This window comes from Taudactylus pleione, unplaced genomic scaffold, assembly GCF_031769625.1.
Source record: "Taudactylus pleione unplaced genomic scaffold, aTauple2 ptg000431l, whole genome shotgun sequence".
Lineage (NCBI taxonomy): Eukaryota > Metazoa > Chordata > Amphibia > Anura > Myobatrachidae > Taudactylus > Taudactylus pleione.
In genome coordinates, this window is record NW_028284833.1 from 1,273,496 (window position 1) to 1,300,937 (window position 27,442).

Below are 27,442 nucleotides of genomic sequence, written 5' to 3' on the forward strand. Positions count from 1 at the left end.
TCTATCTAACAATGCAATTTGCCAACAAAGATTATAACTGTAAATATTAGAACATATTCATAAATTTCTTATGTAGAAACATTTGGAAATGTTTTTATGTGTTTGCATAAAATAATTAAGATATTCCATTAATATAATTAAGGACAATAGGATTATTTTTAGTTATTTAACTAGTTTTACTTTAAACTTTAGTATACTCATAATGGAAACAGGTTAATGTAGACATATTAGACCTATAGACTGTCAATAGAGTGGCATCTAAGGGGAACCTTTAGTATTAGGAAACATGATGTTTAGAATAAAAAAATATTATTCATTCTGTTGAAACATTTTAATATTTAATACAATTACATTGCTACTCAGTGAAACCACAAGATGTCACTATGTATTAGCCTGTCATCTTCCAAGGCTGAAGTAAAGAAATGGGATGCACATATATCTTCTATCATGTCGTTTCTTCATACCTCCAGCATAAAAAGTGATCCCTGGAAATCTATTTTTCCATAATCCTGGTCTTTACACACCTGTTGAGTTCGTATCATCCATCTCTCAGTATGGGATTAGCATTGAAGCGCTGGATCTTACATTGGTGGCTGTATGTGTCTATTCACCTGTTGATTTGTTTGATTGATGTTGCAATTGGGCAAATCAGTTACACAATTATGGAAGAGCTAGAAAAAGGAACAGTCATTGGGAATTTAGCCCTGGATATGCAAATGGACAGGAAGCATCTCTTCAACCGTAAGTTCCAGATGAGCTATGATACTAAGATTCAGTATTTTGATATTAACTCTGAAACTGGCACACTGCACATTACAAATAAAATTGACCGAGAAGAGCTGTGTGGAAGCAGTTTGCATTGTGTGATAAGACTGGGGATTGTAATGGATATGCCATTAGTGCTGTATCACATAGAAATAAACATCTTAGATATAAATGACAATGCACCATCTTTCAATAAAAATAAAATAGTTTTAGAAATTGCAGAGTCAATGGACCCTGGCACCTGTTTTCCATTAGAGGGAGCCGTTGATCCTGATGCTGGCTCTAATTCTATCTGTTCATATTTCGTGCGTCCAAATGATTTGTTTGATATAGAAACCCATGGAAGTGATCACAAAATGAAATCTTTAGCTCTAATTCTGAAGAATGCATTAGATCGTGAAAAACAAACATCCCACTTGTTAACTCTTACAGCAACTGACTGTGGCAAGCCCAAACTGTCTGGAACAACTGAAATTAGTATTAAAGTGCAGGATGCAAATGACAATCCACCAGTTTTTACAAGCACAGTTTACAGAATATCTATACCGGAAAATTATCCAGTAGGAACTTTACTTCTGATCGTCAATGCAACTGATTCCGATGAGGGAGAAAATGGTGAAATTGAATATTCATTCAGCAACATTGTTCCATTCAGTGTACAACAGCTGTTTGTTATTGGCAGGGAGACTGGTGAGATTAGTCTCAGAGGCATTATTGATTATGAAATGAAAACAACTTATGAAATGCAAGTACAAGCTAAAGACCATGGTCAACTGGCCCTTATGGGACATTGTAAAGTCATTGTGGAAGTAACCGATGTCAATGACAATCCTCCAGAAATTAAGGTGACTTCTCTTTCAAGCACTGTCAAGGAAGATGAAAAACCTGGTTTTGTGATAGCCCTTTTCACTGTTGTTGATAGAGACTCTGGGAATAATAGCCAAGTGACATGTCAAATACCTGACCACCTTCCATTTGCATTAAAATCCAAATTCCCAAATTACTACTCACTGGTCCTCAAAAATAATCTCGATCGAGAATCGGTATCAGAATATAATGTTCTTATATCAGCCAGTGATGCTGGACTCCCCTGCTTATATTCAGATACTTCTATACATTTTGTTGTGTTTGATGTGAATGACAACCCACCTATTTTTATGCAATCATCATATAAAATTACTGTGCCAGAGAACATTCTTCCTGGAACCTTGATTTATCGGGTTTCAGCCGTTGATCAAGATTTCAGTGAAAACGCTCGGCTCTCGTACTCTCTGTTACCAAATAGTATCGAAGGAGTTTCTTCTACTAGATTAATTTCAATTCATTCTGATTCAGGAAAGATATTTTCAATAAACTCATTGGATTATGAAAAAATGCAGATGTTTTGTGTCCTCATTGAAGCCAAAGATCATGGGTCACCATCTTTAAGCAGCACTGCTAGTCTCACTGTGTTTATCCAGGACCTAAATGACAACTCTCCACAGGTACTACCTTCATTTTCTACTGGAGAAGTCTGGAGATCAGTCCAAGTAGGACACATAGTAACCAAAGTGAAGGCATTTGATCTAGACTCAGGCTATAATGCCTGGCTTAGATATGAGACAATTGCTCTCACTAACACTTCCCTCTTTAGGGTTGGGCTGTATACAGGTGAAATAATTGTAGCAAGGACAATTAAAGAGACTGATGAAGATTTGCAAAATATATTAGTCTTGATAAAAGACCATGGAAACCCTCCAAAGTCAACCATGACTGTTGTGAGCATTACTGTCATGCAGTCTACAAAGGAACATGTGGATGATGAAGTGGTATTGGTTAAGAATGAACACATCAATGCAGAATTGAATGGACACCTTATTATAGCAATTTCTTTCATTTCAAGCATATTTTTGCTCATTGTTGTATCATATACAGGACTTAAATATTTGAAAACTTTCAGAAGTATAAGTAGTTTGTCTAGAACAGGAGATCTGGACTATATGAGACATGACTGGACTTTAACAGAGAATAAGAAAAATGATTTTAACTTCACTCCAATGTACTTTAATACACACTCAGAAAATGATACAACCCTCACCCAGCCATGGGCTTATTCAGCAGAAGAAGAATATGTTAAAGGGAATTTGCAGAGGGAAGCATTCAGAGAAGCAAGTGAGGTAAGAGGAGTACATATTTACAAGTGTGGGTGTTGATGTGCTTGTATTTTGCTACAAGAGAGTCTTTCTTCTATTCCTTTATGTGTTGAGAAGATGAAAATATTGCTGAAATGACATGAACAAGAAAGGTGTCCATTAATGACCCTGCTCTATTGCAGTCTATAAATTATAAATCACTTGTCTCCTTTTAAGACCTTTTGTTTCAAGCTTCCATTTCAATGTTCAAATTAACACTTGGATTATCAAGGCCCCCTCAGGCCTTCAAATTCCCATTACTGACAAAAGGGCATTAACATCCCTTTGCAGAGCCTACCCCTACAGGGTCTCAACAAATCTCCTGAACAATTAAGTGCATTTGAGTAAAATTTCTTTTTTTCAGTTGCACTTTCACTGAAAACAAATGTACATTCTAATTAGTTCTTAGCGCCAAAATGTTCAATTGCAAAGATTGATTGAGATCAATTGTGTGGCTGTATTGTGCATTGTGTGATAGGACTGGATTAGTTATGTATATGCTGTACAACTAATACTAATTCATCCCATTCAAAAAACTAGAATCTAAATAAAATTGCAGTTTTTTCAATGATCTTGCATAGCATGAAATTCACGTATGAATGTATTTCACAGGTAATTATATATCTTTAAAGACACAGGGAATTATGATAGACATAGGGCAGTATGCAATTAGCAGTGAAAAGCCATTTTTTGCTAAAATGTTTTGCTGGTGACGTCATTTCACCAGCAGAAACTTATCCCCGTATTCAATTGTTGCGACTTTTCGCCGGTGCAAAAACGTAATGCAATGTACCCGGTGGAAAAGTTTCACCTATGAATAGCTGGCGGAAAAAAGAGCAGATTTGCGGTTTTGGGGTGCAAAGGTGGGGAAACCACCCTGCAACCTTAGGACAGGTCCCCAAAGGTAAACTGCGTCAAGAAAATCCAAAAAAGATTTAAAGAACACCCCAAAAAATTACTTTGAAAAAGGGGGCAAAAAAGTTAAAAGTTGGGGTACAAACTTAAAAACTAGCAAGATAGACTTTGGGGGTCTGCAAGTATGGGGGAGGGTTTTTTTTATTGCAGGTGCTTGCTGAAGGTGCGTTTTAACTAGGGGTGAGCGGGTTCGGATTTCTGAAATCCGAACCCCCCCGAGCCCCCCCGATCCGAGTCCGATCCGAGTCAGGCTCGACTTTTCCCGCCTGACTCGGATTCTGAAATCGAGGCAAAACGTCATCTTCCCGCCTTCCGAGTCTCGCGGATTTTGGATCCTATATAAGGTACCCGCGTCGGCGCCATTTTCTCACTCGACTGTGGACAGTGAAGAGGGAGGGTGGGAGTTAGGGCTGGCTGGGCTGTGTAGTGTAGTGTAGTGTAGTGCAGAGTAGTGTTGTGTTGTGCTGCTGTTGTCCACTACTTCAAAGTCCATAGGGGCTGGCTGTGTTGTGCTGTGCTGCTGTTGTTAATAGGGGCTGTGTCCACTACTTCAAAGTCCATAGGGGCTGGCTGGACTGTGTTGTGCAGTCAGTTCTCCATAGGGGCTGTGTCCACTCCAAAGTCCTGTGCAGTGTCCCAGTCCTAAAGAGGTGCTGTAGTGTTGTCCAGGGGGTGCTCTGTCCATCAGGGGTGCTCCCCCTAAGTGCAAAAAAAAAATAATTTTTTCTGTGTTTGTGAATTGTGTGCGCAGTAGCCGCATGTGCATCAACAAAGTAGCGCCAAGCGTGCGCCTGTGTCATAAGTAAAGGGCCGGCTGACTTGACCGGTAAAGGGTGCTGTAACCCCTGAAGCGCACTCCAAAGCAAATAAAAAAATATTTTCTGTGTTTGTGAATTGTGTGCGCAGTAGCCGCACGTGCATCAACAAAGTAGTGCCAAGCATGCGCCTGTGTCATAAGTAAAGGGCCGGCTGGCTTGACCGTTAAGGGTGCTGTAACCCCCGAAAGTACACTCCAGTCCAAACCAAAAAAAAAAATATTTTCTGTGTTTGTGAATTGTGTGCGCAGTAGCCGCACGTGCATCAACAAAGTAGTGCCAAGCGTGCGCCTGTGTCATAAGTAAAGGGCCGGCTGGCTTGACCGTTAAGGGTGCTGTAACCCCTGAAAGTACACTCCAGTCCACACCAAAAAAAAAATTATTTTCTGTGTTTGTGAATTGTGTGCGCAGTAGCCGCACGTGCATCAACAAAGTAGTGCCAAGCGTGCGCCTGTGTCATAAGTAAAGGGCCGGCTGGCTTGACCGTTAAGGGTGCTGTAACCCCCAAAAGTACACTCCAGTCCAAACCAAAAAAAAAATTATTTTCTGTGTTTGTGAATTGTGTGCGCAGTAGCCGCACGTGCATCAACAAAGTAGTGCCAAGCGTGCGCCTGTGTCATAAGTAAAGGGCCAGCTGGCTTGACCGTTAAAGGGTGCTGTAACCCCCAAAGTACACTCCAGTCCAAACCAAAAAAAAAATTATTTTCTGTGTTTGTGAATTGTGTGCGCAGTAGCCGCATGTGCATCAACAAAGTAGTGCCAAGCGTGCGCCTGTGTCATAAGTAAAGGGCCAGCTGGCTTGACCGTTAAAGGGTGCTGTAACCCCCAAAGTACACTCCAGTCCAAACCAAAAAAAAAATTATTTTCTGTGTTTGTGAATTGTGTGCGTAGTAGCCGCACGTGCATCAACAAAGTAGTGCCAAGCGTGCGCCTGTGTCATAAGTAAAGGGCCGGCTGGCTTGACCGTTAAAGGGTGCTGTAACCCCCGAAAGTACACTCCAGTCCATACCAAAAAAAAAATTATTTTCTGTGTTTGTGAATTGTGTGCGCAGTAGCCGCACGTGCATCAACAAAGTAGTGGCAAGCGTGCGCCTGTGTCATAAGTAAAGGGCCAGCTGGCTTGACCGTTAAAGGGTGCTGTAACCCCCAAAGTACACTCCAGTCCAAACCGAAAAAAAATTATTTTCTGTGTTTGTGAATTGTGTGCGCAGTAGCCGCACGTGCAGCAACAAAGTAGTGCCAAGTGTGCGCCTGTGTCATAAGTAAAGGGCCGGCTGGCTTGACCGTTAAAGGGTGCTGTAACCCCCGAAAGTACACTCCAGTCCAAACCAAAAAAAAAATTATTTTCTGTGTTTGTGAATTGTGTGCGCAGTAGCCGCACGTGCATCAACAAAGTAGTGCCAAGCGTGCGCCTGTGTCATAAGTAAAGGGCCGGCTGGCTTGACCGTTAAAGGGTGCTGTAACCCCCAAAGTACACTCCAAACCAAAAAAATATATATTTTCTGTGTTTGTGACTTGTGTGCACTGTGGCTGCACGTGCATCAACAAAGGAGCAGCGCCAAGCGTGCGCCTGTGTCCCATAAGTAAAGAGCCGGCTGGCTCATTTCTTAAAGGGTGGTGTAACCCACAAAGTGCACTACTCTCCAGCAAAAATAAAAAAATATTTTCTGTGCTTGTGTGCGCTTTAGCCGCACGTATATATATCAATATAACATAAATGGAGGACCAAACTTTCTCTGATAAAAATAAAATAGGGAAAGATCAAGAACCACTTCCTACTAGTGCTGTTGCTGCTGCTGGGAGTTGTTCATCATCCCAGAGAGGAAGTAGGAACATCACTACTTTTACTAAACAATTGACCCTCCAACAGTCCCTAGCGATGAGGATGAAGTACGAAAGCAGTCATCCTGAAGCAAAACGTATAACTGAGGCCTTGACTGCTATGTTGGTGTTAGACGTGCGTCCGGTATCCGACATTAGTGCAGTGGGATTTAGACAATTGATGGAGGTAGTGTGTCCTCGGTTCCAAATCCCGTCTAGATTCCACCTGCATCCTCAAAGCAGCAGCGACAAGCGTGCGTCTGTCTGTTAAAGGGTGGTGACACCCTCAAAGTGTGCTACACAAACAATTAAAATATTGTTCTTTTTTTTTCTGTCTTTGTGAAATGTGTGGGCTGTAGCCGCACCTGCATCCTTAAAGCAGCAGCGACAAGCGTGCGTCTGTCTGTTAAAGGGTGGTGACACCCTCAAAGTGTGCTACACAAACAATAAAAATATTCTTCTTCTTTTATCTGTCTATGTGAATTGTGTGGGCTGTAGCCGCACCTGCATCCTTAAAGCAGCAGCGACAAGCGTGCGTCTGTCTGTTAAAGGGTGGTGACACCCTCAAAGTGTTCTACACAAACAATTAAAATATTGTTCTTTTTTTTCGGTCTTTGTGAAATGTGTGGGCTGTAGCCGCACCTGCATCCTTAAAGCAGCAGCGACAAGCGTGCGTCTGTCTGTTAAAGGGTGGTGTAACTCTCAAAGTGCTCCAAAAAATAAAAAACTATTTTTTTAATGTGTTTGTGACTTGTGTGCGATGTAGCCGCACTTGCATCCTCAAAGCAGCAGCGACAAGCGTGCGTCTGTCTGTTAAAGGGTGGTGACACCCTCAAAGTGTGCTACACAAACAATAAAAATATTCTTCTTTTTTCTGTCTTTGTGAATTGTGTGGGCTGTAGCCGCACCTGCATCCTTAAAGCAGCAGCGACAAGCGTGCGTCTGTCTGTTAAAGGGTGGTGACACCCTCAAAGTGTGCTACACAAACAATTAAAATATTGTTCTTTTTTTTTCGGTCTTTGTGAAATGTGTGGGCTGTAGCCGCACCTGCATCCTTAAAGCAGCAGCGACAAGCGTGCGTCTGTCTGTTAAAGGGTGGTGACACCCTCAAAGTGTGCTACACAAAGAATAAAAATATTCTTCTTCTTTTTTCTGTCTTTGTGAATTGTGTGGGCTGTAGCCGCACTTGCATCCTCAAAGCAGCAGCGACAAGCGTGCGTCTGTCTGTTAGAGGGTGGTGTAACCCTCAAAGTGTGCTCCACAAACAATAAAAATATTCTTTTTTTTTTTCTATCTTTGTGAATTGTGTGGGCTGTAGCCGCACTTGAATCCTCAAAGCAGCAGCGACAAGCGTGCGTCTGTCTGTTAAAGGATTACATCGGTGACAGCATCCAAGTAGGCATGTCAGACAGTCCGTACCTGTACTGGCAGGAAAAAGAAGCAATTTGGAGGTCCCTGTACAAACTGGCTCTATTTTACCTGAGTTGCCCCCCCTCCAGTGTGTACTCCGAAAGAGTGTTTAGTGCAGCCGGGAACCTTGTTAGCGAAAGGCGTAGGAGGTTGCTTCCACAAAATGTGGAGAAGATGATGTTCATAAAATGAATGATCAACTCTTCCAGGGAGACCAGCCTCCAGAACGTACAGAGGGACCTGTGGTTCCAGCAGGGACGAATTAATACTCTGTGAGGATGAGGATGTACATAACACTGAAGAGGGTGAGGAATCTGTGGATGAGGAGGATGAGGACGACTTCTTGCCTCCGTAGAGCCAGTTTGTGCAGGGACAGATTAATTGCCAGCTTGTTTTGTGGGGGCCCAAACGAACCAATCATTTCAGCCACAGTTGTGTGGCAGACCCTGGCGCTGAAATGATTGGTTTGTTAAAGTGTGCATGTCCTGTTTATACAACATAAGGGTGGGTGGGAGGGCCCAAGGACAATTCCATCTTGCACCTCTTTTTTTTCTTTGCATTATGTACAGTTTGGGGCCTAGTTTTTCAATGCCATCCTGTCTGCCACTGCAGTTTCACGCCTAGATGGGTCACGTGTTTGTGCCGCCCACTCGTGTCGCTTAGCATAGTCATCCAGCTACCTCGGTGCAACCTTTTGGACATAAAAACACTATTGTGAGGTGTGAGGTATTCAGAATAGACTGGAAATGAGTGGAAATTAAGGTTATTGAGGTTAATAATAGCATAGGAGCAGAAAAACCTACAAATTCTGTGATTTTAGCTGTTTTTATGCTTTTTTTCAAAAAAATACAGATCCAAAACACAAAACCCAGAACCCAAAACACGGAAGGGTGGTTTTGGCAAAACCAATCCAGATCCAAAACACGAAGAAAGATCCAGATCCAAAACCAAAACACAAAACACGAAAAGTGGCCGGTGCACACCCCTAGTTTTAACACTTTTAAAAACCTCACTTTAGCAATTTTTAACCATGCTTGCACCCATTTTCATGTACCCCAAATATGCTGGGACTAGTTATTTCCACCCAAAAAACTGCTAAATGCTATTTTTCACCACTTGTGCAAAGACGTGAATAGCACCAATTGAGAGCATTTAAGCACCCCAAATACCTCCAGCAGGGCTATTCGGGGGTATCCATAGTGACCCCCCATGTCAGTGCATCTAATGGGGGGTACATTATTGAAAACTGATGTGAACAAGCCTCCCTCCCAGGCGAAACATATGTCATCACACAGGGACATGTGATGCAGCCGGCCGGGCACCATCCCATTTATACTGTATTCTGGAATCCTTGCACAGCTCTAAGCTGCTGATTACAGCCCTGCATCTAAACCACCCGCCGTCCACTGTCGACCCAGACGCCCTGTCCGTCACATGTACGGGACCAGGACACTGCAAGTATCTTCTTTCTCTGCCTAAACGAGTCTTTGTATATACTGAACAATTTGCCATTTCTTACAGCTGTTTGCACTATATGACTCAAAACCCCTTTTATCTCAGGTAAATCTTTCAGCACCCTCTCACTGGCCTGCCGTTTATGCTCTGCTCTGCTCTGTCTCCTGACACCAGGACAAGCACACTCTGGGTCTCATTCAGACCCACTCGCAAGTGGTGAGCGCTTGCAGGCGGGTCGATGTTGAGACCCTGCGCACGCGCAGAGGCCGCACTGCGTGTGCGCAAGCCCCGGAGCGAGAGAGAAATTCTCTCGCTCTGGGGCTCACTACAAAAGGGGCGGCTGTCGATGGTGATCGACAATTTGCACAATTTTGTAGGAAGGGTGGGGGGGTGGCTGACCAAACAGAGGCATTCCCGAAGGAACGCCTGCCATTTGGGGGCTGCCCCACTGACATCACTCGTGATGTCAGTGGTTGTCTTCCAGGTCTAATTAGAGCCGAAAGCTCACTGGGGCTTGCGGCAGATGAGACCCTACCACAAGGGTCTCGTCACAAGCCCCGATGGTCGCGATGATCTTGACCATCACGACCATCAACCTGGCTGCTCGCTAAAGCTGTGGGTGGTCACCCACAGCTTAGCGAGTGGCCAGGAGGCTGGCTCATTAAAGAGAAGCAGCCGCCCTCATTCAGAGCGAGTGCTCGCATTTTGCGAGCGGCTCTGAATGAGGTCCTCTGTGTGGTTTGACAGCAGAAGTGTCTTTACTTTCTTCCCACAATCTGTTTTTTTCGCTCTCTCATCCTTTGTCCTTTACGTTTAGTATGACAGAGACATAGTAGAAGCGAGGAGTACTACATCTGGACACCTTTTTTCATATATCTTTTCATTGTCACATACTACTTTTGTTTGTAACACCGTTGCATTAATTAGTTTTTCTCTAGGTGACACTGTGGAATACATTTACATTTTTGATTCAAGGGACTATATGAGTGTATGCTTGCAATTCATGCTGTCTGTAAATTAGGAGACTCTGGGCCTGATTCAGAGCCGGATGCTATTTGTGGACGGTTGTTCCAAAAAAGGGGCCGGCTATTTAAATTGAGCGCTCGTTCATTGCGGTTTGTTGACGTCTCTATGTCTGAGCGAGCGAACGAAAAATGCGCTCGCTATTTTGTAAAGACGTCCCTTTGCCGTTCACATCACACGTCATCTCCGGTATTTATTTGATTAATCGGGTACATCGAAAGGCATCTGAACTGTTCGCAGTGCTTGTGGTAGGTTTTTCTTACCGCTATCACTGCGAGCAGTTCAGGCTAAAAGACAACCAAGTAACGTGGTCGATGACGCTCCTTTACTAATTATGCACTCCCATTAAATGCCCTTTTTACCGTTAGGTACGCCTGCATTCGGATCTCCACTCCCCCGTTTTCAAGCACCTTCCCCTGTTACCACCCACAAATGGTACATTCTGTCAATCAAATTAGCAGCCCCTCGCTGTTTTGCGAGCGCTCGATTTCCGACCGCAATGACTGGTTTGCGCATGCGCATTATGACCCATACGCATGCGCAGTTGTGCGAACATCGCTCATAGCGAACGAGCGGCCGCTTACGAGCGGCTCTGAATCAGGCCCTCTTTCAGTTACAATTACTATGATATATATTATCCAGCTGTCTCCTATTTAAAATACACCAATTATATCCTGCAACAGCATATGGTAAACATTTGACAATATTCCCATCACAGAGGGGTGAAACCTGTCTAATATGTGTTACAATCATTCTACTAGAGGATTAAGAATATGCTTATCATTTATATACGCATCTCTTTTGAACTTGCATTAGTGCTCTGTCAATACCACATACCTGTTTGTTAATTGTTGAATATTTGTTTACGCCAAACTATCTTGGATACTGCTGGATTCAAACAAAAAATATGGTAGTTGCTCAAATCAGCTTAATGACATACCACAGGTGCTTGTAAAGGGCGGGGTTTACACTGAGCACAGAAAAAAGGGATTTGCCCTCCATCACACTGTAGCAAAATCAAAAATACTTAATCCTACATGATAATAGAGATTCAGAGGTATTGGTTACATACATTTGCAAATATATGAATAAGCGCCAGGCCAATCGTCAAGGCTCCTCTGTACTGGTGTCCCTAACATTAAGGGGTTCACGTCCGAGAAGCAAGGCACCCCAAAAAATTCCAGCCAAGGACCATCCCCAGGGCATCACATGAAAAGGGGAAAAAAGGTGATAGTGAAGTGTAAAGGATAGATGTGTAAGGATTAATCAATAAATTGTTAATGAAATGTGAAAGAATTAAAATGACATAAATAATATACAAACAATTAGAGAAGTGATAAAAATATACTGCTGGATTCATACAGGACGTTGTTCAGATATTGGATGGGAAATGTGATACAGTGTAGACGACATAGGGTTAACGATCTTTAGCACACATGATAATTATTAATCATGTGATTCTTGGTACCTATACCCATAGGACTTAAAATATAAGGGTGCATCATTTTGTAAGTATTCATATAATTCGCCAAGAATAATCATTATTGCTCACACAGAGAGGACAGCTTTCCTCCTATGACTAACTCGGAATGAGGAATTAATTTATCTTCTTTCTCTGTTGATATAAGTGAATTTTTCACTCATAATATGAGTCTGCATACTCACTTATGCAATACTTGGTTTGTGTTGTATACTGTATATTGTATATTTTGTGTATTTTCTGTGTGTACCTCATATGATTTGTGATACCCCTTTATTTTAAGGTATAAGATTAAAAGTTAAATTTTAATATACTTCATAATCCTTCACTTTCTAATAAGAGTGCCCCCAGCAAAGAGTCTTCTTTTTCTTCACCAATGTAGTCCCTTTTTCTGACTCTGGGGAGCACCACCAACATATCTAAATGTATGCTATACCCTGCGTCAATACCTGATTAAGTTGGTCCTTGAGCATTTTTTCAACCATCTCCATTCTTTAGTCTCTGTTCACAATTCGGAGATGGTACATTTTCTATCTATCCTGTGAGAGCTCTAAAAACCATATGTTCACTATATTTTGGGGGATGTCAGGCTGATTTCCCCATATCTGCCAGCACGTTTCGCTTGTTTAAGTTTCGCCAGGATGCATTTTCGTGTCCTTTAGAATTGAATACGGGGATAAGCGGGGATGCGCGCGGTACTCTTTTGCATGCAAAACCAGCGATGTTGGCGAAAAGTCCGGCATGCAAAAAGTGCGGGACATTTCACTTCTAATTGAATACAGGCCCATAGTGTCATCTTCACTGTAAAATACAAGGATATTAGAAGTCACAAAAGAGTCTTATGACCATAAATACAAATACTGAGATAATTTGCATCCTTATTTTACTGTACAATATATAGTAGTGACTATATTATATAATACCCAATGCTAAATATACTTTCTGTATACATCTCATTCCGAACATAAAAACAAAACCACAAAAAAATTGTTTAGAAATTATGCTCTCTTCTTAAATGTTGCACCCCCTTATCTCTGCATCCCCCTAAACACTGCACCCCCTTATCTCTGCATCCCCCTAAACACTGCACCCCCTTAAACATCACTATGTGCAGGAAAAGGGTGAGCAAGAAAATAGGAGCACAGGACAGATGTGATTGTGAGCAGGTAAAGTTGAGCAGGAGAGCAGGAGCACAGGGCACAGGTTATTAGCAGAGTAAGTGGTGATAGTATACTAGGTAACATAACCTGTGATGGTTAATGTGGCTGTCATTATGATATGTGAGTGGACATGCTACAAGCAGTAGTCCTCCAGTAAGATAACTGAAACCTGGGTAAACTGCGCTTTGACCAAGGAACATGTGATGATAAATATGTAACACAGGTGTTGGTGCTGGTGGCAGTTTATGCACACGTGTGGTACAGTTTAACCAGTTCTCAGATTTATTGATTCAGGTTGAACAACAAGTAGCATATGATACAGAGATGACACAGGTGTAACAGCGGTATGCAGAATATTTAAGTAATGGCAGCCTGGAGCTTAGGGTGTTGCTGGGCATTGTAGTGCGCGGGGCGTGATTGCAGTAAATACACCGGCGGATCATAGCCCTATACACTAGTGGTGGTGATACATTTGCTGGTTGGTATTAAGGCTCTGTATGTTGTGAGTCTACTGTGTTGAACCATCCCCCATGGAATGCGAGGGAGTAAAGACATGCAGAGACATCGCACATGTGCAGTAGAGCATGTCAGAAGTCAGGCCTGTCCAACTGACTCTGGCAGGTCCTAGTGCCTGCAGAGTCAGCCTACTTTGTCAGGATACTGGGAGGAGACAAAGCAGGAGCGCACTCCTTCCAACAAAGGTAACAGTAAGCATATACAGGTGGAGCAGGAGAACATGACAGAGCTGACTTCTGATTTCTGCATACTGTAAAATACAGTGCAAATGCCAAAACAGTGTAAATGCCACTGAGGCAGACAAACACTTTTTAAATATTTTTAGATATCAAAATATGCACTAGATATTCATTATAAAATAAAATATCCTCCCAAAATCATATAATATATACATGAGAAAATAAGGAACCAGTCAGGGGCATATCTGCAGTATAATAAATGCAGGGTGTGTAGTGCACATGGGACCCTGAGTCAATGGAGACCCACACTGTTCATCCTGCACCAATTGACTATACTTGGCTTTCCAGCATTGCAGCAGAAATCAACAGTAAAATGAAACCAGTGGTATTTTTCCAGAGATATGAGCAGTAGAGAAATGACTGAGAAAATAGCACCGGCTCCATTTTCCCGGAGATACTGGTAGACTCTGGCACAGTGCATGTACAGGCAAGAAGGAGTGGGAGCCTGCAGGGAGACTGCACACAGGCCCTCCTCAGCTCATGCCCCTATACCTATCAGGTTCAGCAATGAACCCACAATCAGCCATTCAGAAGTGGCATCATCACTATTGTGTAGTTGCACCAGTCCTCAGGTACCAACAATTATGGTTTTGCCAGGCATACCCTTACTGTGCTCTGCCTATGTTAGACCATCTGTTCCCTATCCCATCCTACTTTTCATCACAAATGGGTACTAGTGTTAGATTCCAGCAAATCTACATGTGCATACAGTCATACACCCTCTTTACTGTGCATGAGCAGACACTGTACAAATTCAGCATCAGCACTTATATTTGTGATTGTTTTTTAAAGTTGAGCATTACAGTCCTATGGGATGCATAATGAACACTATTTTTGACTGTAGTAAGGAGGAATTATTAGTAGAATAAAATGGTATTATTAAATGTTATATTTATTGTCTGGTTTTGCTGGGTTCTATAATGAACATCAAATCGGAAAAAGAATAGTATCTTGGATTGTGGTAATATTTATGGTCATTAACTTTGTCTTTGTGTTTTTCCCTTTTTTGTGTGTTTCATCACTGCTCAGAGAGCAAGGCAGAAGGATTTAATATTTTTGGGGAGAACAGGAAATGTACAGTAGCGGAGAGGTTAGAATAATACTTTGGTCTGTATAACATTTTAACACTTTATTTGAATTGAATTGATGTAATCATTGTTAACATAAAGTGAACGATGAGTGAATGCAAGTTATCACAATCGCACTTACATTGCTTGCACAGAACAAAATGCAGATATTCGCCCATATGCAAGGTTCTATGCATCTATGCAACCACGCTGACCCTATCTATGTACTTGTTTCCAAGCTGTCATAATTACCAGCACACAATTCACCAGCTCTATCCTTGGTGCAAGAGGTCCTCCTATGAACAGACATACATTGTCTTTGCATATGTGTAACTCTGCATAACCTGCAATTTCATCAACACAACCCTAGACCCACCCTTACAAAGCTTAACCTACGTATGAATGCGCTGTTAGATGCCTTCAGTGAGAGTGGAGAGGTGACTGAGCTGTGTATGACTCAGAATTGCAGGTACAGTAGATGTGTACACCCAGGTCTATGTACAACTGCACAGTGCAAAAACACACAAAATCCATTTGCAAAACTGACTTGTTTAAAACTCTGTAATAGACAGACAGTATATAGATATTTAGTGCCCCCTTGCTCTTATACCAAGGCATGAAGACTGCAAATCATTAGTGTGTACAGAATGAAGTTTCACTTTACTGCCTGTGCACAGGCTCTGCTGTATTTCATTGGAAACATGTGAAGAAAGATAATTTAACACAACTGTATCTTACTGGAGCTGACAGAGGGCCCATCCATTTTGTAGGGGTCTGGTTACAGACTGTGCATATGTTACATTATACTGCATTCCCAGGACTGTGGTGTATGTACTACAGTGCTTTGCTATTATCACTCTGGTACATTATCATGCAGGCACGTCAGAATGTACTGTATTTAGAAGGGGCCTAGACCATGTACTCTCTAATGTTCAGCTAAGTATCTGTTGTGGCTGGCCACACCCCCACTGGTTGCTGAACACACCCCTTAAGCATTAGCCCTTATTACTGCATTCCCCCGGTGGGTCCTTATGTCCCAGTCTGACACTGTGTGCACTCAGGGCAAAAATACCATTATGCACAATGAAAGGAGCTAATTATAGGGGGAGGAGTGTTGCCAGGGGCAGAGCTATGAGAGACAATGGAGGCGCCTGCAGGCGGGCTCCATCTCTGAAGGGGCACCTTCTCCACTATCCACAACATATTCACCCCACTTAGGGCTGTAACTATGTACCTGGAGTGTACCGTCATGGCCACCCAATACATGGCACCCCTTCCCGGCACATTGAGAAGCCACCATACACTAGTGGAGAGCTCCATGTCACTGCCTTCATCTATCTATTGCCCGTCTGCATGCAAATTGCTACATTACAGTGTCAGCGGCTGTGACCGGGGGGGGGCGCCAAGTTATAATTTACCTCGGGTATCTGGGATGAACTTACGACACTGAGTGTTGCTATATAGGCAGCAGATGTGTGAGGCAAACTAACTCAGAATATAATTGTCTCCTTATACTTGATGAAGTCTACCATATGAAGCAATTTATTACTCTATAGCTAATGCCATCTGTAATGACATTAACATGTATAGCCTATAAGCAACAACATTGCTGGTGAGGGATCTTTAAATTACTTCCCAGTCGGCTGGTCTGTGTGCCAACCAACTTACAGTAGTTTTGCCTTTAAAAATATGAGGCTTTAAATCCTGAAGCAAAATAGCAGAAAAATCAGCACTTTTGCAAGAAGGGAACCTCTTAAATTTGGCCCATACTGTATCTTTACCATAGTTTTTCAATATCATCATTTTTTAATGCTTTTTAAAACATCCAGGTATCTTTTGCATGAAAAAATAAATATTACTTATTAAAACTCAACCAGTGCTATACCTGCTTGTGGATATCATCTGCTTGCAGCAAAGGCACTAGCTAGGCATCGGAATTAGGGCCTGATTCAGAGCCGCTCGCTTGCACTGTGCGTTCGCAAGCGGCCCGATGTTCTGCGTACGTGCATGCGCGCGCTTCGTTCTGCGCGTGCGCGAACTACACACTGTGTTCGCAACCCGCTCGTCCAGCAAAGGCAGCCCAGGGTAATGAGTGACAGGAGAGGCCGTTTGTGGGTGGTAACGGGGCAGGACACTAATAACGGGGGGTTGGAGATGCGAACACAGGCATGCCTGGGTGTTTCAACTCCATTTTAGAGGCGTGCATAATTAACAGGCAGCATCATAGTACACGTCACTTGCCATTTTTTTACACTGATTTCCTCGCAATGCTTGCGGTAGGGTAAAGCTACCTCAAGCACTGCGTTCGCATCCGATGGTGCTCAATGTACCAATGTTTTAATACACTTCCTGGAGATGACGTGTTGCTGGTGGGCGTCTCTGCCTGTGTGATTGGGCATATGCATACACAAAGTGGCCACTCGCTAAGACATGGTGGGCATGCTTTTGCCTTGGCGAGCGTCCGCTTCCCATGGCGTCACTTTGAAAAATTTGCATACACTTCTAGCGAGCGTACGCAGATAGCAAATGGGTCTGAATCAGGCCCTTAGTCCTATGAATGCTGATTATCGACAACCCTAGCCAGAGTCTGTTACTGTTACTGTACCTGTAACTATAGATATGTATCACCACCAAAAGCTGCAACTGTTATAACCTATGTATTATGTGTACACACTTGTTAGAGTGTAAGCTCATTTGGGCAACATGACCTTTATCTTCTGTTTCATATAATCTGTTTTTATGATGATCTCCTCGATGTAGAGCAATGTGTAATCTGTTGGTGCATTGTAATAATAATACTTTGTATTACAATAGGGCATTGCGAGTCTCCATTTTTAACTGTTCATAAATAATGCTTCAAATATTATGTTAAATTATAAATATCTTCTTATTTTTATAGTCAAAACCCTGGAGTAAAAAGTGTATGGCAGGTGAGGCACTGCCTCTCCTGTCTACTATTTCTGCACATCCTTGATCAAAACTCACCAAATTTCCAGCACTGTATATACTGCTGCACCTTTGTATAATGCCCACATAAACCCTCGGGTTCATATATGTAACTGTAAATCTGGCTCTGATACTAGCCAGTGCCTCCCCAGCCATTTTCCTCATAGCACATCACTGGTATATACAGTATATAGAAGATCAGTCACATAGGTATTATAGCATAGCATATGAGAACTAGTGCATGAGGAATTAGCAGCAACATGTTACGTCTCTGAATCAGATGACATGCTTTAGTGCTGTAGATATAACCAGTGACACAATGCAGAGAGTCAGCCTGAAAATGTTTCTATCCATGAGTAGACAAGCAATTGCATCATGACAGAGTTGTCAGGCACAGGCAGGGAGAACATATAAGACTCATAAACACCTAATGATGTTGATAACTGATATGAATCATGTAGTGTCTGTGTTAGGCACTAATAGAAACCCAGCTGAGATATATTTATATTGTCACATCTCATCGTGGCAGACTCAAGACACAATTGAAAGCTATCAATTTGAAGCTGAAAAAGTGTTTTAGAAGAATGATAGTAATACTCTACATGGCGGTGGGTTTGAAAAAAAAATCAATAAGTTCAACCATTTATATAATCCAGATGTGTTGATTTGGGGAAGGTAAAACAAAATTAGATTAATTCCATAAATCAATCACACCAACTGCTTAATTAGATCATTACAACAGCCATTATCATTCTGTGTAAAGGTGCATATCCACTACACAATAAAAATGAACAATTGAACGATTACGACATCGCTGTCATTCAATCGTTCATTAATCGTGCAGTGAATATGCCGGCAATGACCAGCGATGCGCTCTCCCGCTGGTCATTGTTGGCATCTGTCATCGCCTGAACATGCAGGCCAACCTGCCGATATCGACAGATTGTGCATGTTCGGGGATGAGGGAGGGACCTGCACTGAACGACATATCGTTCAGTGTGAGCACATTATCCACTGCACAGGATGATGATCAATTGAACGATTACGATGTTGTAATCGTACAGTTATTCTACACTTGTGTAGTGGATATGCACCTTAAGAAGGATATCCAATCCATTTTTAGTCCATCCAGCGATTATGACATTACAATCTCCTTGTACAGTGTAATCCACATTATAACAATCTTGCAAGAAATACTGTATATTGTCAGTGAATATGTAATTCCTCCGCTCCCATAGGATGCGACCTAGTCATTGGTGTATAGAAAGTTTATCAGCCAAATCATTGTATTGTTGATGAATATATTTATAGCTACAGTATTATGACCACTAAAGGTCCTTTTTAAAAGCCAGTTTTATCAAATCTTTAAAAAATAATGTAATCCCTCCATTACTTTGATGAATAGAGTAGGACATCTGTCAACTCTTTAAAGTTCTGAATATATTTTATACATATTTTTCCAAGACTGAACCTCATAGAGGGCCTGGGCCCTCATTCAGAGCCGCTCGTTAGCGGCAGTACGCTCGTTCCGAGCGATGTTTGCACATCTGCGCATGCGTACGCTTTTTAGTACGCATGCGCGAACCAGTCAGTGCGGCCGAAAATTGTTTGTACGCTATATAGCGAGTGCCTGCTATTTTGAGTGACAGAATGAGGCGTATGTGGGTGGTAACAGGGGAAGGTGCTTGAAAATGGGGAGTGGAGATCCGAACGCAGGCGTGCTTAAAGGTCAAAACGGGCGTTTTATGGGTGTGTATATTTAAAACAGCAGCGTCAATGACCACGTCACTGGGTTATTTTATAGCCAGAACTGCTCGCAAATTTGTGGTAGCAAACACCAACCACAAGAATAGCGAGCAGTTCATACGCTGGTCGATGTACTCGATTAATCTAATAAATAGCGGACATGACGTATGGTGCGTGCGGCCAGGGGGCGTTTTTAACAAATAAACGAGCGTATGTTTTGCTCGTTCGTTCAGACTTAGAGGTGTGAACAGACTGCAATGTGCGTACGGATCATTTGAATAGCCACCCCTTGTTTTTAAACGAACGACCGCAAATAGCGAACGGCTCTGAATGAGGGCCTTGATTCAGACCAGCTCGCAAGTGCAAAGCGTTCAAAATGGGTCGATGGTCCCCAACTGCGCATGTGCACGCCGGAGCCAGCTCCGGTGAGCGCATGCACGAGACCCGGCCAGCAACGGTCGCTCCGTCGCTACGGGTCTCGCACCTAAGCGGGGCAGCTGCCGATTGTGATTGACAGCTTGCCCCGTTTTGGAGGCGGGCGGGGGGTGGCTGGCCAAACGGAGGTGTTCCCGAAGGAACGCCTGCCGTTTGGGGGTGGCCCCACTGACATCACGAGTGATGTCAGTGGATGAGCTTCTTTTAGAGCCGAAAGCTCACTGGGGCTTGCAGGAACAAGACCCTACCACAAGGGTCTCGTCACAAGCCCCGAAGGTCGCGATGGTCGTGACCATCGCGACCATCACCTGGCCACTCGCTAAAGCTGTGGGTGGTCGCTAAAGCTTAGCGAGTGGCCAGGAGGCCGTCTTTAAAAATAAACAGGGATGCCCTGATTCAGAGCGCTCTCAAAGAGTGTCTGGCTCTGAATCAGGCCCATAGATTGGTGTAACAAGTGATTTATAAAATTACATAATGACACTTGCTGCCCAAGACTCTATGAAGAGTATTATGCATCCCAGGATTCAGTGTGTTGTTGCAGCAGCTGCCTGACATTGAGTGCTGCTGCTCAGCTTATTATTACTTACTATAATATATATATATATATATATATCCTTCACCAAGTACTCAACGCTCCTGCTTATTATACTCAAGCTCTATTTATATATATATATATCCTCTTTCATCTGAAATCTCCCCAGTTGTATCCAATTTAATGTATAGGTAGCACAATTATTACATTGGTCTAAATACATTACTTTGCATTATTTTATATTGAACTTGTCTGTAAATGTTCTGCCTACCTCATCATGTGGCCCAAGTTGTCTGTCAAAACTTAGGATCTGATTCAGAGGTGGATGACGTAATGCAGATACTTGCAGAGTTGAGCGATTTTCTTTGTACTGCACATGCATCGGGATTGATTACCAATGACGGTCGCAGTGTGAATCTAGATGCAGAGTGAGTGACAGCCAGTGAGTGCTTATGGGAGGTAACTGGGTGGGGGCTGGCTAGACAAATGCAGACATGTCTCGACCGTTTTGCTGGCATGTCTTTGTCAGTGACAGTGGAGTTGCATTGGCTCTACTGTTTTATATCTACCTGAACATATACCACCAGATGGGATATATACATACATACAGTATCTAAGAATAATCATTATTTGTAACTACACTCAAACATTAGAATTATTTCATATAGGTTGAGCGCTACAACACTTTCTTCTATTCATGCTTACTATATAGGAGAGGGTACCTATAAGCTGTTAGCAGGTCACCACCACAAGAGAGCTCTGGGCCTGATTCAGACCCGCTCACGAGCGCTGAGTGCTTGCAAGCGGGTCGATGGTGGCAAAATGCGCATGCGCACGACGGAGCCGGCTCCGTCGTGTGCATGCGCGAGACCCGGATAGCGACGGGCAAACCGTCGCTCTGGGTCTCGTACCAAAGGGGGCGTGCTGTCGATGTTGAGTGACAGCATGCCCCCTTTGGTGGGCAGGCTGGGGGCGTGGCTGGCCAGACGGAGGCATTCCCATCGGAATGCCTACCGTCTGGGGCCGCCCCACTGACATCACAAGTGATGTCAGTGGGAGTGCTTTCAGCTCTGTTAGAGCCGAAAGCAGTCTTGGGCTTGCGGCAACGAGACCCAACCACAAGGGTCTCGTCGCAAGCCCGATTGTCACGATGGTCTTGCCAATCGTGACCATCTTCCTGGCCGCTCGCTATAGCTGTGGGTGGTCACCCGCAGCTATGCGAGCGGCCAGGAGGCCGCTCTAAAAAACAGAAGGCCAGCCCTGATTCAGAGTGAGCGCTCTGTCAGAGCGTCCGGCTCTGAATCAGGCCCTCAGTGCGCAGGCTCACCCTGCTATACTACTATCATTATAGAATATACTGTAGTATGCTAATAAACTAAAGTCAGCAGTATGTGGATTCTTTTCATTTTTATTTAATAACGTCTCTTGCAGTTTCTTCTTAGAATTCATTGAAATATTTTAGCCATTCCTGATAATGCGATTACTGGACTTAAATTAACTGGGATTTGTTTTGCTTTCTTTTTAATAACCCGCAATCACATAGACCTCCCTCCAGTCTTGCGATGCTGACTCATTATGTATGAGTCCATGAATATGAACTGAACAAAGAGCCTGATGCAATGCAGATATTAGCTGACGTGCATGTTGAGCGATTATCGGCTGACATGTGTATACGTTGCGGTCGCACTGCGTACGCACCAAGATACAATAGCGATGCCACCCGCAGTGAGGATTTCTTCTTTGCAAAGTGATTGACATTCAGGGACCATTTAGGAGGCGGTTATGGAGTGTGGTGGCAAAAACATTTTGGGGGTGTGTCTACGACCACCGCTGCATGTTTGCACGGACTTGGTTGAATCTGCACAGCTGCGGCTGGACGTCTCATTTCCAGCTGCATGCATTAGCCTATTTGTGCACAGCAGCTGTGTACGAGATCGCAGCAGCGATTGCATTACCGTACATAACTGAATAAGGCCCAAGGTTTCACATATGTGAATAGCATCTGGGTCAGGTACTTTATAAATCTTAATGTACAGTACAGTAGTCTACACTAGCTTTAATTTACATACAGATGTACTGTAGCCGTCGTCATTGTTGCCACGATGCTTACACACAGCACTAGGTGCCAGGGCCGGATTAACGGGGGGCGATCGTCCCTGGGCCCCCACACGTTAAGGGCCCCCACACCCATCGGGGTTAAAGTGGACCGGAGGAGACGGAACCAGTTCCGCCTCCTCCGGCCAACCTAACCCCGGCGTCACAGGGAGGCTCCATTTACCAGGCGCCCGCTGTAACCAGCGGGCACCCGGCTCCCTCCCCACAGCGGCAGCCGGAGTCAGAGGCTTGAGCTCACGTGACCTCCAGCTTCCGGCTCGCGCAGAGCACTATGGCAGAGACATCATGACGTCTTTGCCATAGTGCAGAGGAACAGCCGAGCAGACGCAGGGTTTAGCTTAAGGTAAGTATGTGCTTTTATTTTTTTTAGCGCAAGCGGTCTACTGGGGGCATTACTGGTGGGAGGCATTACTACAGGGGACATTACTCAGGGTGGGGGGGGAGTATTACACCTGGGGCATTACCTGGGGAGAGGGTAGGCATTACTACTGGAGGCATAACTCAGGGGGGAGCATTACTACTGGGGGCATTACTGGCGGGGGGCATTACTACTGGGGGCATTACTCCGGGGGGAGCATTACTACTGGGGCATTACTCAGGGAGGGGGGAGGCATTACTACTGGGGGCATTACTGGGGGGCATTACTACTAACTGGGGGGGTGGAATTACTACTGGGGGCATTACTCAGGGGGAGGCATTACTCGGAGGGGGAGGCATTACTACTGGGGGCATTAATCAGGGGGCATTACTATTGCGGGCTCTACTAGAGAGGGAGCATTAGTATTGGGGGCACTAATAGAGGGGCATTACTACTGGGGGCATTTCTACAGAGGGCTCTACTAAAGGGGGAATGACTACTGGGGGCATTACTATTGGGGGCACAACTACATGGGTATTACTACTGGGGGATTTATACAGGGGGCATTACTACTAGGGCATTACTATTGGGCACATGCCCAATTACTACTGGGGGGGCATTACTATTTGGGGCACAACTACAGGGGTATTACTACTGGCGGCATTTATACAGAGGGCATTACTACAGGGAGCACTACTAATGGGAGTATTGCATAGGGGGCACTGCATAAGGGGCACTACTACTGGGTGCACTGCATACGGGGTACTACCACTGTGGGCACTGACACTACTGGGGACTCTGCATAAGGTCCCCATTGCGCATATCCCCAGTTTGTCACATTTAATAGGGGCCCCCACATGTTTGTTGCCCAGGGGCCCCCACAGACCTTTATCCGGCCCTGCTAGGCGCGGTCGGCGTTCTCCCCATTGTAGTCTATGGCGTGTGCATGCACCCGCATGCGCAAGCCATAGACGCCATCCATACATCACGGCAACGATGATGTAAGCTACATCTGTACTTCTTAGCTAGACCAGTAGCATCTAATGGTGTATTATTTATTGCCGCTTCACATATTTTTCTTGCATTGTTTCCTGAATATATTTAAAAAGTATTTTATATATTTCCAGTAATTAATATACATAGTTTATCTTTTAGTGGTTTAATGCTATACCTTTTAATTTTTTTGCTATTAATGTACTGTATTTGAAAAGTGTTTGGGGTTTATACTTGCTTTTTGTCACAATTACGTTTCCAGCTTCTGTCTGCTGATTCCTCTATTGCTGTAACATCAAAATAACTGTTAATGTCCACACCAAAGGGTTGAAGCAAAATAAAGGTTTTTACTTCAGTTTTCTTTCAGCCAGCAAAAGTCAGAGCAATACAGGAGCCCCAGCGATGCAGCTCGGGCAAAACCTCATGTAGGTCTCATCAGAAATTTGCATCACATAATACAATTCCAGCTCACTATTTAACTAGTCTAGGGTTAGATAGCATTACACGCAGTCATATACGTCAGTACAAATTCTCAGGAATAAACTGATATGATCATTTAAAGTCACAGATCCCAAATGTCATTTGTCCTCAATTGTCAGTTCTGCAGACAAGTCATTCATGGTTGGCTCAGAGTCTCTGAACTCTAAGGAACTGATCTTATAGCCCAGCTGTCATGCTGGCACTATGCCATTCCTTAGACTACATTCACAATGGGTCCTTGATACCATCAGACAATTTGGGATCTCCCAAGGTGTGGTTCTCTGTGTTCTGTAGATTACAACTCAGTACGAGCATTGGTGCATCGTAAGGCAAAATAACATGAAACAAGATCACAAGTTCATGTATCAGCACTTTCTGAGGAGCTAGTTTAGAGCTTAAACACATTTTTTCTGTGTAAATGCAATAAGTGTATTTACAATAATTAGGCTTCTATATACTTCAAACTCTTTATCCTAACTTACAATTAACTTATAATTAATTACCTTGAACAAAATACAAATGGCAATTACTTATAGTTCATAACACTCAAGCTTTGCATTGCATGATTAGCTACTAAAGCATTCAAACATCAGATACCATAATGTAATAACTAAAGACATTAGGATTGTAGAGTTAGGGAACAAGGAAGGGCTATCAATTTGACATGGTGTCTGGCAAAATGATAAAAAATGCATATATTAATTATGCATGGTCAAACATCCCTATATCCTTATAATCCTTTTAACATCTATATTACCTATTTTTTTACATTATATGTTTCTTTAAGCAGAGATAAGGTTTCATATAAATCTGAAAAATCCAACTTTAGTCTTGGACTCACTTTAATATGAAAAACAAGGAAAAATTATATTTTCACCTCATTGTATCTCGGATCGTGCAAGACATTGTCTTTTAAACAGCCTTGGCTTTCTGGGAGTTGTAGTCAGAGCCATAACTAGACTTTTTGGTGCCCTGTGCCAGAGAGAGCATTGGCGCCCCCCCATTTTTTAAATAGGGACATAAGATAGTGCACGTGAAAAAGGGCCATGGCCTCATGGGGAAGGGCCAGGGAAGAGATAGGAGAGGCAAGGAGATGCTGGGGATAAAAGAAGAGGAAGCTACTAGTGAGAATGATAATAAACAGAAAATTGACAGTCCTGAACAGTGCCCTGTGCCCTGTGGTGCCCTGTGCCATGACACAGGTCGCACTACCCTAGTTACGACCCTGGTTGTAGTACTTGTAAATTCTATGCTAATTTGCACACATACAACTCAGAGCAGGGTCCCACGGCATTTTGGGCCAATCAGTGAGCAGTAACTGACTGTTACTGTACATTAGTAGTCAGACATGGAGAAAAACATTTCTGACACCAGAGCACCATATGCTACAGAAGGCCCAAGGGTTCAAGTAGAGAGGTTAAAGGGATGTGCATCTTGAGATGTGTATAACACATATGTGTGAAAATATGCAATTTTTCAATGTACACCCATTTTACTTACAGATATGAATCAGACTGTATTTGAATAATTGTCATGTATTTCATGGTCCATTTGTTATATTGTAGTTTATCAATATATTTAAACGTACTGTAATAAAGATATAAGTTGAACTCAAATAATAAAAAAGTGGGGCACGTGCCCTGGGCACTGTAGCGGAAAAGCTCATTTCACATCAGCATGGGCATAACTGCATGTGGTATTGTGTTGGTAAAAACATGTAATCTGTATGTAGCATCCTTTGTGTGTGGAAAGATGACAAGCCTTTGAAGCTGGGCAAGAGAAGTTATAGGAAGGTCTGTCTTCCTGAGGCAGCCATAGACTTGTCTCGCTGTATAGGGCATAAAAGAAATATGTCTATGGAAATTATAGGACAGCTGGCCAGACCCTTGATAAAACAGCCATTAAGAGCCCTGTGTTTGGTTTGGGAACAGTGATAAAAAAAATTATGTTTACACAGAAAGACACTCAGCCCAAGCAGGTGTGAATTTCTTCACTTATTCGCTGTGCACGTTTATGGCCTCAGCCTGCTTCCCAACTTCAAAGAGAGCTGAATGTATAATTAAAGAACCCCTGCTCATGTGGCCAGGAAACCCTGAGCTTCAGGCAGCTGGACAATCCACTCTGAGCTGAAAAGGGTTAAAATCACCCCAGGGAGGGTGGTGAGGGGGTGCCTGGAAAAGCAGGCATAAATATGTGACTCAACCCTGGACCTTTGTTCATTCTGCATGAGGCTATTGAAGGATACAGATGATCCCTAATTCGTCACTGGGAAGGCCTCATCCCAGAACCATTTAATCCAACGTGGTTTGAGTGGTTTGTTTCTCCAATTTATTATTTTATTTTATTTTCTGGAAATTGTAAGTAACGGTGTGATTCTCTTTAACATTATTATATTCTTTGTAACTTTTTGTACATAAGCTTTGAAGATATTCTTGAATTAAACATTAATTCTATATCTGGATCTGTGCTTTTATGACTCAAGGGTCCATATGGCTCATGTTACCTATTTTTACTAAGTATTGATAATTGTGTATGCAGGTGAGAGAAGAAGCTCACCTTATGCTTTATCATTACATTTTGCTTCTACTGCTGGCAGTTACCAGGTTTAGTTAACCACACGGGCTGAGGTAACCTGTAAAATTTACGGGTGTTGATTCTCAGATTCGCGTATTTTGAGGGTCTGCTCGCGGGACCATGACAGGCACTGTTGGACCTGATGGCACAAGGGAAGGGGCACTGCCGGCCACAGTCCAGGGCAGTGTGGTCCGAGGCACTGCACACTAAAACAAACTCACCATCAGCAGTGTGTTTGTTTTAGCACTGCAGCCAACAAGAGTCAAACAGACTCTTACTGGCTGCTGCACCCAGGGTTGAAACTCACTCATGAGGTCCACTTAAAGGCTCCCGCAGTTGGTGAAGGGAGAGACATCATGATGTCTCTCCCATAGTGCCGAGCGGGACTGGAGTGGACGGCGGTGGGCATAGGATCGGGGATTTGAG

At 43.3% G+C, this 27,442-nt stretch overlaps 1 pseudogene; it reads left to right on the plus strand.

The window, feature by feature from the left end:
* The first annotated feature begins 662 nt into the window (after positions 1-662).
* On the plus strand, positions 663-2,957 carry LOC148506000 (protocadherin alpha-4 pseudogene; annotated as a pseudogene).
* The last annotated feature ends 24,485 nt before the right edge of the window (positions 2,958-27,442 follow it).